This window comes from Chiloscyllium punctatum, chromosome 34 (assembly GCF_047496795.1).
Source record: "Chiloscyllium punctatum isolate Juve2018m chromosome 34, sChiPun1.3, whole genome shotgun sequence".
Classification (NCBI taxonomy): domain Eukaryota; kingdom Metazoa; phylum Chordata; class Chondrichthyes; order Orectolobiformes; family Hemiscylliidae; genus Chiloscyllium; species Chiloscyllium punctatum.
This window is the reverse complement of record NC_092772.1, coordinates 32,985,365-32,994,217: the sequence shown is the minus strand read 5'-3', so window position 1 is coordinate 32,994,217 and position 8,853 is coordinate 32,985,365.

The following is an 8,853-nucleotide window of genomic DNA, read 5'->3' as shown; positions in this document are numbered from 1 at the left end:
GTCTTGTTTTATTTCAGGTTTCCAATAGCCAGAATTTTCTTTTTTTCCAGCGGTATTAGTTGTAGAGATGTACAGCACAGAAACTGACCCAACTCGTTCAGGTCGACCAGATATCCTAAATTAATCTAGTCCCACCTGCCAGCACTTGACCCATATCCCTCTGAACCCTTCCTATTCATATTCCCATCCAGATGCCTTTTAAATGTTGTAATTGTACCAGCCTCCACCTCTTCCTCTGGCAGCTCATTCCATACATGCACCACCCTGTGTGTGAAAAGGTTGCCCCTTTTATATCTTTCCCCTGTTACCCTAAACCTATGCCCTCTAGTTCTGGACTCCCCCTCCCCAGGGAAAAGACTTTGTCTATTTACTCGATCCATGCCCCTCGTGATTTTGTAAACCTCTATAAGGTCACCCCTCAGCCTCCGATGCTCCTGGGAAAACAGCCCTAGCCTATTCAGCCTCTCCCTGTAGCTCAAACCCTCCAACCCTGGCAACATCCTTGTAAATATTTTCTGAACCCTTTCAAGTTTCACAATATCCTTCTTACAGCAGGCAGATCAGAATTGCACCCAATATTCCAACAGTGACCTACCCAATGTCCTATGCAGCCGCAACCTGACCTCCCAACTCCCGTACTCGATATAATTTGTTAGTTGATTGGACCAGGGCCTTTCTCTGTGCTGTAGACCGCGATGACCTACTAAAACATTTCACAATTTGAAGGTACTTGGAATTACTCAATATTTGGTGACTGTCTGACAGATACATCAATTAATGAGGTGTGGGCATTCTCTTAACTTGCACCTTGGGACAATATGCGTTTTATTGACCAATACATTTTAGTGCTTTTCACGATCACCGCCGATTGCTTCTACTCCCAGTAATGAGTGCAAGGTGTACCTCTAAGAAACATCCAGCTGTTTCAGTTGTCTCTAAGGTGGAGCTCTAAGTTATCTCTTATGAAACGACGAGTTAATTTAAAGGAAACAAAGGGTGCATTGCCTCTGATGAGAGGGCATTGCGTGTCACTGGCCATCCTGGTGTTTCCTTTCTTCCTGGTGGTGGAAATTGAATAAAGATTGTACGTGTGTTGCCTTTCACTGTGTCTCACCTACACACACACCCCATGAGTCTGAGGAAAATGTAAGCACTTATCACTGTGAGGCGGTAGTGTGAGGAAAATAGAAAATAAAACATAACCAGGCGATACCAACCCCTCGAGCTGTTCAGGTACAGGTGGGCACCCTAGGGGAAAAAAAAAACAGAAGTTTCCCCATTCCTGCTGAAAATTACAATTGTTCTGACCTCATAGTATAATATAAATACACAGTCAGTAACTAGCACCAGTTTATCTTCCCCAACACCACGCGCCAGGGACCCAGGTTCGATTCCAGCCTCGGCCGACTGTCTGTGTGGAATTTGCCCGTTTCCCCCTGGATATTCCAGCTGCACTGTATCCCAGAGCACAGAAACCTCACGAGCGAACACCTTGGCTGTCAGATGTGACTGGAAGGAAAGGATGGGTCATATTTTTGTTCCGAACAGCCAATGATTCTCTAGAAGACGACGGATTGGGTGGTGCAGCCCCTGCTTCCTGTTGACTTTAGGGGCTACATGCAGTCAGTGGGGTCAAGCTGCTCTGGATGTTCAGCTAACAGCTCTTGCAGTGATCAGTGAGATGAGGAAATCTTAGCTGTGGTACAGATGGTGTTGCAGCGATTGTGTAGTAACCCACACAGTGACTCGACACACCAGTTCGAATCTCCCTCGGCAGCTGGTGGGAGTTTCAATCCGGCTCACAAGCCTGGAATAAAAATCCCAGCTCCGTCACGGTCACCCTGACAACCCGCCATCAGTTGTGGAAAAGGAAACCTCATTGGGTTTCGGCAATCTGCTGTCCTTACTCCATGAGGGTGCACTCAAAGGGAAGTGTGAGGTGATGCATTCTGGGAGACCAAATGCAAGAGGAATGGATGCAGTAAATGGCAAGAGACTCGGTATACAGAGGGATCTTGGGGTGTGAGACCATTGCTCCCTGAAAGTGGTGATAAGGTGGTGAAAAAGGCATACGGCATGCTTATTTTCTTCAGTCGAGGAGGATATTATCGATGGACTGTCGAGCCAGGGAATGTTCTGGAAACCCAGATTCAAATACCACCACGGCAGATGGTGGAACTTGAATGCAATGAAAATCTGGAATTAAGAATCTAATGATGACCATGAATCAGAAAAACCAACAACATATGGGTCACTAATGTCCAACAGTGAGGAAAACTTCCATTCTTACCTGGGTCTGGTCTACATTTGACTCCAGGCCCACAGCAATGTGGTTGACTCTTAACTGCCCTCTGGCCTAGCCAGTGATGCCTTTATCCTGTGAATGAATTTAAAAATAAGTGAGGGCATTGAGTACAAAGGCTGACAAGTCATGTTGCAAAATGAGTTTAGATTAGATTCCCTACATTATGGAAACAGGCCCTTCAGTCGAACAAGCTCACACCGACCCTCTGAAGAGTAACCCACCCAGACCCATTCCCCTACCCTATATTTACCCATGACTAATGCGCCTAACACTATGGGCAATTTAGCATGGCCCAATTCACTTGGCCTGCACATCTTTGGATTGTGGAGGATACCCACACAGACACGGGGAGAACATGTAAACTCTACACAGACAGTCGCCTGAGGTGGGAATCAAACCCAGGTTCCTGGTGCTGTGAGGCAGCAGTGCTAACCACTATGCTACCTGATTAGGTCAGGCCACATTGGGAGTATTGTGCGTAGTACTGGTCGCCATACTTTCCAAAGGACTTTGGATAGGGTGCAGAAGAGGTTTGCTTGGACTGGAGCGTATTAGCTATAAGAACAGGTTGGGCAAACTTGGGATTGTTTCTGCAGGAGTGTCAGACGCTGAGGGAGCGACCTGATAGAAGTTTATAAAATGAGAGAAGTGGACAGACGGAGTCTTTTCCTCAGGGTCAAAATGTCAAATACGAAGGAGCAGAGCTTCTACCATTTCACCTGGCAGCAGCAGATACAACTTCTTGCATTCGTTTGTGGGATGTGGGTGACGCTGGCTGGGCCCAGTATTCATTACCCCGTCCCTAGTTGCCCCTTGAGAGGGTGGGAATGAGCAGCCTTCTTCACCCGCTGCAGTCCGCCTGTTGTGGGTTGACCCACAATGTCCCTTAGGGAGAGAATTCCAGGATTCTGACCCAACGACACTGAAGGCACAGCAATATATTTCCAGGTCAGGACAGTGAGTGGCACGGAGGGGAACTTGAAGGTGGTGGTCCCATGATTCTCTTGCCCTTGTCCTTCTAGAATTCATAGAATCCCTACAGTGTGAAAAGAGGCCATTCAGCCCAACAAGCTCACACCCAGACTCACCCGCTGACCCTAACCCTGCGTTTCCTATGGCTGACCTACCTAACCTACAAATCCCTGGACACTATGAGCAATTTTCCCTTGCCAGTCCACACGAACCTGCAAAGCTTTAGACTGTGGGAGGAAACTAGAGCATCCAGGAAAAACCCACGCAGGCAGACAGTTGCCTAAGAGTGGGATCGAACCCTGGTCCCTTGAGCTGTGAGGCAGCAGTGCTAACCACTGAGCCACCACATCACCCCAAAGATGAAAGTTGGTGTGGGTTTGGAAGGTGATAGCAAATGTTACGACATGGCAGTGAATCCCATTGTTAATTAAACCAAACATCCAGAAAAGCTCACCTCATAATCTGTTAAAATGAGTGACAGAGAACTCCCAAATTCCATGGCTTAAAGAAAATAACATCAATTTATTTTTTAATTCTGAAAGTGAACATTAAAAAATAACTATTCCCAACTCTAAACCCCCTTTCCCTTAACTGCTTTTTGTCTGCTTCTAACTTTATAACAATATGTTGTTCCAATAAAACACTTATTAAAATTACATCAACTTAATTTCAAAACTAGACTGCGACTGTTGTCTTCTGTTGCTGAATTCCCTGCGTCGTCTTCTTTCTTTTTCCTGAGAGTATGTTTCATATGAAAAGGTACCTTTGATAGAGAATGGTTCCAAATTTCTTGGATCTGTGTTGATAGCAGATGTTCTCTCTCCAATTTTCAAAATGTCTGCATTTTTATATCCCCAACATTGGAAAGATGTTGGCAAAACAATCAATTCAAACTCGAATGGGTTTTAGTATCCTGGAACATAATCTAAACTGATTGGTTAAATTCAAATTGTTGTCAAAACAGCAACCAAAACTCAGGTATCCATTTCACAGCCAAATGTTGCATATTTTCAATTTTCCATTACACTCTGGCTAATCATATGACAGGTGCTTGTAAGCATTCACTCTCTCTTAAAGATACAGTACATGCCTTCAACTTCACAACACAAAGTTTAAGAGGCATTCAGATAGACACATGGACATGCAGGGAATAGAGGGGTATAGACCATGTGTAGGCAGATGGGATTATTTTAGAAATTCATGGTCAGCACATAAGTTGTGGACCAAAGGGCCTTTTCTTGTGCTGTACTGTTCCACATTCACACTGTAACAAGGATGGTTTTTTTCACAGAATCCCTACAGTGTGGGAACAGGCCATTTGGCCCAACAAGTCCACACTGACCCTCCAACGACTAACCCAACCAGACCCATTCCCCTGCCCTATAACTTTACATTTCCCCTGACTAATGCACTTAGCCTACATATCCCTGAACACTATGGGTAATTTAGCATGACCAACTCACCCTAACCTGCACATCTTTGGACTGTGGGAGGAAACCGGAGCCCCCAGAGTAAACCCACACAGACATGGGGAGAATGTGCAAACTCCACACAGACAGTTGCCCGAGGCTGGAATCGAATTCAGGTCCCTGGCGCTGTGAGGCAGCAGTGCTAACCACTGAGCCACCGTGCCACCCGTGTGATCGCACTGCTTGGAAGGGAGTGTGTTGCAGCAGAAATTCACCAAGGTATTGTCTGGCAGGGAGCAGCTTAGCTACGAAGAGAGGCCGGATAAGCTCAGGTTGTTTCATTTGGAGCAGAGAAGCTTGTGGAGGGGAATAGAGGAGGTTAAAGTGATGGGGGCCTGAGGAGGTGTGTATAAACCTGCCATTCCCCTCAATCGAAGGATCAATAACAAAGGGAAAATGTTTAGAGGGGATTTGAGGAAAAGCTTTTTCACCCAGAGGATGGTAGCAGTATGGAATTCGCTGCCTGGGAGTGATTAATTAAAAAGTAATTGGATCAGCACTTGGAAGTATCATAACATTCAAGGCTGTGGGCCTGATGCCCAGTGTGGATTTAATACATTTTTGGTGGTACAACCTCCGTGGGTCTGTCTGAAAAGTATAATTCCATGAGACTATGAGCCATGTGCAAGTCGACAGAGGGCAAATGAGATGAGACAGATAAACGGGTGGCTTGAAGATTGACTTGGGAGAAATAGATTTGGATTCGGGGGCGCTGACTCCAGTCCTGGGGAAAGAGACAGCTGTCTCGCAGGGACGGTCTTCGTTTGAACTAAGCTGGGACCAAAGTCCTGGCAAATCGTACAATCTGTGTCATTTTCATTTTTGACACTGTTTAAAACTCTGGGCTGAAATGAGAACATAAGGAACAGGAGTAGGATGAGGCCATTCGCACCCCCCCCCCCTCCCCCCAAGCCTGCTCTGCCATTCAATAAGATCATGGCTGACCTGTTCATGGACTCAGCTCCACTAACCTGCCCCGCTCAGCCTAACCCTTAATTCCTTTATTCTTCAAATTCCTATCTTTGCCTTGAAAACAGGGTAGTCTCAACCGCTTCACTAGGCAGAGCATTCCACAGATTCACAACCGTCTGGGTGAAGGGGTTCCTCCTCAACTCAGTCTGAAATTGGCTCCCCTTTATTTTCAGGCTATTCCCCTTGTTCTCGTTTCAGTGGAAACATCCTCCCTGCTTCTATCTTATCTATTCCCTTCATCATTTACCTTTCTGTCAGCCCCCCCCCCCATTCTTCTAAATGCCAATGATTATAATTCCAATCTACTCAGTCTCTCCTCATTGGCCAACCCTCTCAACTCCATAATCGACCTTCTCTGCACCCCCCCTCCAGTGCCAGCACATCCTTTCTCAATTAAGGAGACCAAAACTGCACACAGTACTCTAGGTGTGCCCTCACTAGCACTCTATACAGCTGCAGCATAACCTCCCTGTTTTTAAACTCCATACTTCTCGTGATGAAGGACAATAAAAGGAAGAACGGTTTGAGAACGAGGGATTTACATTGAGGGCTGCATGTTCTGAAAACAAAGAATCTGATACTTATTCTGAACCCTCTCCAGCTTAATAATACCCTTCTTAAAACTGGGCAACCAGAACTGGGCACAGAACTCCAGAAAAGGCCTCCCCAATGTCCTGTACAACCCCAACTTGACGTCCCAACTCCTGTACTCGAAGGACTGAGCAATGAAGGCAAGTGTGCTAAATACCTTTTTAACCCCCCTGTCTATATGTGACACAAACTTCAAAGAATTATGTACCTGCTCCCCTCGGTCCTTCTGTTCTCCAACACTACCCAGAGCCCTACAGTTAATTGTTTGATATATCAAAATACAATACCTCGCATTTATCCAGATTGAATTTCGTCTGCTATTTTTCAGCCCATTGACCCATTTGATCAAGATCCTTTTTGTATTTTTGGAAACTTTCTGCAGTGTCTACTATTTTGATCCATTTGTGTCAAACTTCGGGAGAAACCTTTCTGTGTATGGCTTTAAACTGCTTCTTTTTAACAAGGTTACTATGCCCTTGAGTTTTTTTCCAGAGAAGTTCTAACGATCCAAATTTCCATCCTGTCTGAAGTTTGACTGGTTTATTTGGGGCCTGTTGTTTACCCCTAACAGATATTCCCTTCAGCCTAAGGCTTCCATGTCTTAAAAACAAACCAGTGTAATCAAAGGGGAGCGGCCAGCTAGCTGCTTGGCTAGCCTACATTTCAATTCGAGTGTATTTGCATAGTGAGTTCAGTTCTGGCAGGGGATGTGTGAAACATGGGCTGAGCTCTCTCTCTCTGACTTCTCAAACTGTAAGCTGTCTGTGTCATATTTACTCTTCGTGAGTACTGGGACTGTTGCAAGTATTTTTAGAATAGCATAATTAGTTCGGGTTTGGATAGGATAAGTTATCCAGTATTTGGTTTTCTCTTCTTTGTGTTTCATTCCGTGATTTTGTTAATAAATTCTGTTGCTTTAACACTTGGCAGTCGAACCACCTAATTTACTCCGGGAATATCCACTGTGCGCTTTGCTAAAACGAACAGCAAAGTTACGGTCTGCTTTGAAATGTTTTGAGGGGGTCTGGCCCAGTCTATAACAAAACAGAGGACATTCTGGGGTCAGAAACAAACTTCTTTTACTGAAACAGCGTAATTCAGGCCAGGAAGCAGTGATTATGGGAGAGAATCGCACCGTGCAACAAGAAAGGATATTCTGTGTCAGGATGGGGACTGGAACTTCTAACAGAATGTTTGGGAACTGAAATAATTGGAGTAAGAACTTAGAAACTGATGACAAAATTAATATTCTGTAACAAGACTTAAGTAATCACTTCTCAGCAAGACTTATATAATTAAGACAAGGCTTATACAATTAAAAATAGGGCCTTGGATCTCTTCTGAAACATGGGAGAACATATGGGAGAATACTCGAAAGATCTCAATCTATAATAGGACATGCGCTACGCAGTTAAAAATTCTGCACAGGGCTCATTTGGCACCAGACCGTCTGGCGAACTTTAAAAAAGGGGCATCTTCAGTGTGCCCCAAATGTAAAATAAATGTAGGTACTCTTATCCATTGCTTCTGGACATGCCACAAACTCCGTGTTTATTGGAGCGCTGTGGCGGGAGAGACAGGGAGGGTATTGAGGACTGAAGTCAAAGTAGACCCAATATCTCTACTCTTAAGTCTACTGAGTTTACCATCTTTAGACGGGCATGGGAAGAAACTATTTAATATTCTTGCATACTGTGCACGGAAGAATACTCTGATGAACTGGGTGTCTGAGAACCCACCGGGCTTGCAGGGATGGCAGACATTAATTACGGAAATTAATTCCTTTCGACTTTTTTACAAACATGGTGCACCACACAAGACAATTTTTATAAGACATGAGTTTATAAGACTTGAATTATTTGGATATAGATTTGTCATTGACCTTAACTAGAGTGTTTGTTTAACCAGGATGGTTAGATTTGTCAAACCCTGGGCCCTGGAGGGGGTCTCCTGAGTTAACACGGGTATGTATACAATGCTCCCATTCCTCTGTTTGAGAGCTTTGCATTGAGCATAGCTGTATTTTATGTTTTTTTTTTGCTTTTCTTTCTATTTTTGGTGTTGCTTTGCACAGTGTTAGGGTTTGTTTTGTATTATAGGGTAGGCTAGTAGTTAGTAGACAGTAATTGTATTGCAACTTGTTTTTATTTCTTTTTATTATACTGATATTTGTTATTGATTGTATTTTCCAATCATTTTCTATGTTTGTAAAGCTAAAACATTTGTTAATAAATATATTTACAAAAAAAAAATAGAGCCTTGGGTACTTTTGTGGAACAGAGAGACCTCAGGCTATAGTTCATAATTCTCTGAAGTTTGCATCACATGTAGACAGGGTGGCAAAGAAGGCATTTTGCACACTTGCCTTTGTTGTTCAGTCATAGAGTCACAGAGAGATACAGCATGGGAACAGACCCTTCAGTCCAATGCATCCATACCAACCAGATATCCCAACCCAATCTAGTCCCACCTGCCAGCACCCGGCCCATATCCCTCCAAACCCTTCCTACTCATGTACCCATCCAAATGCCTCTTAAATGTTGC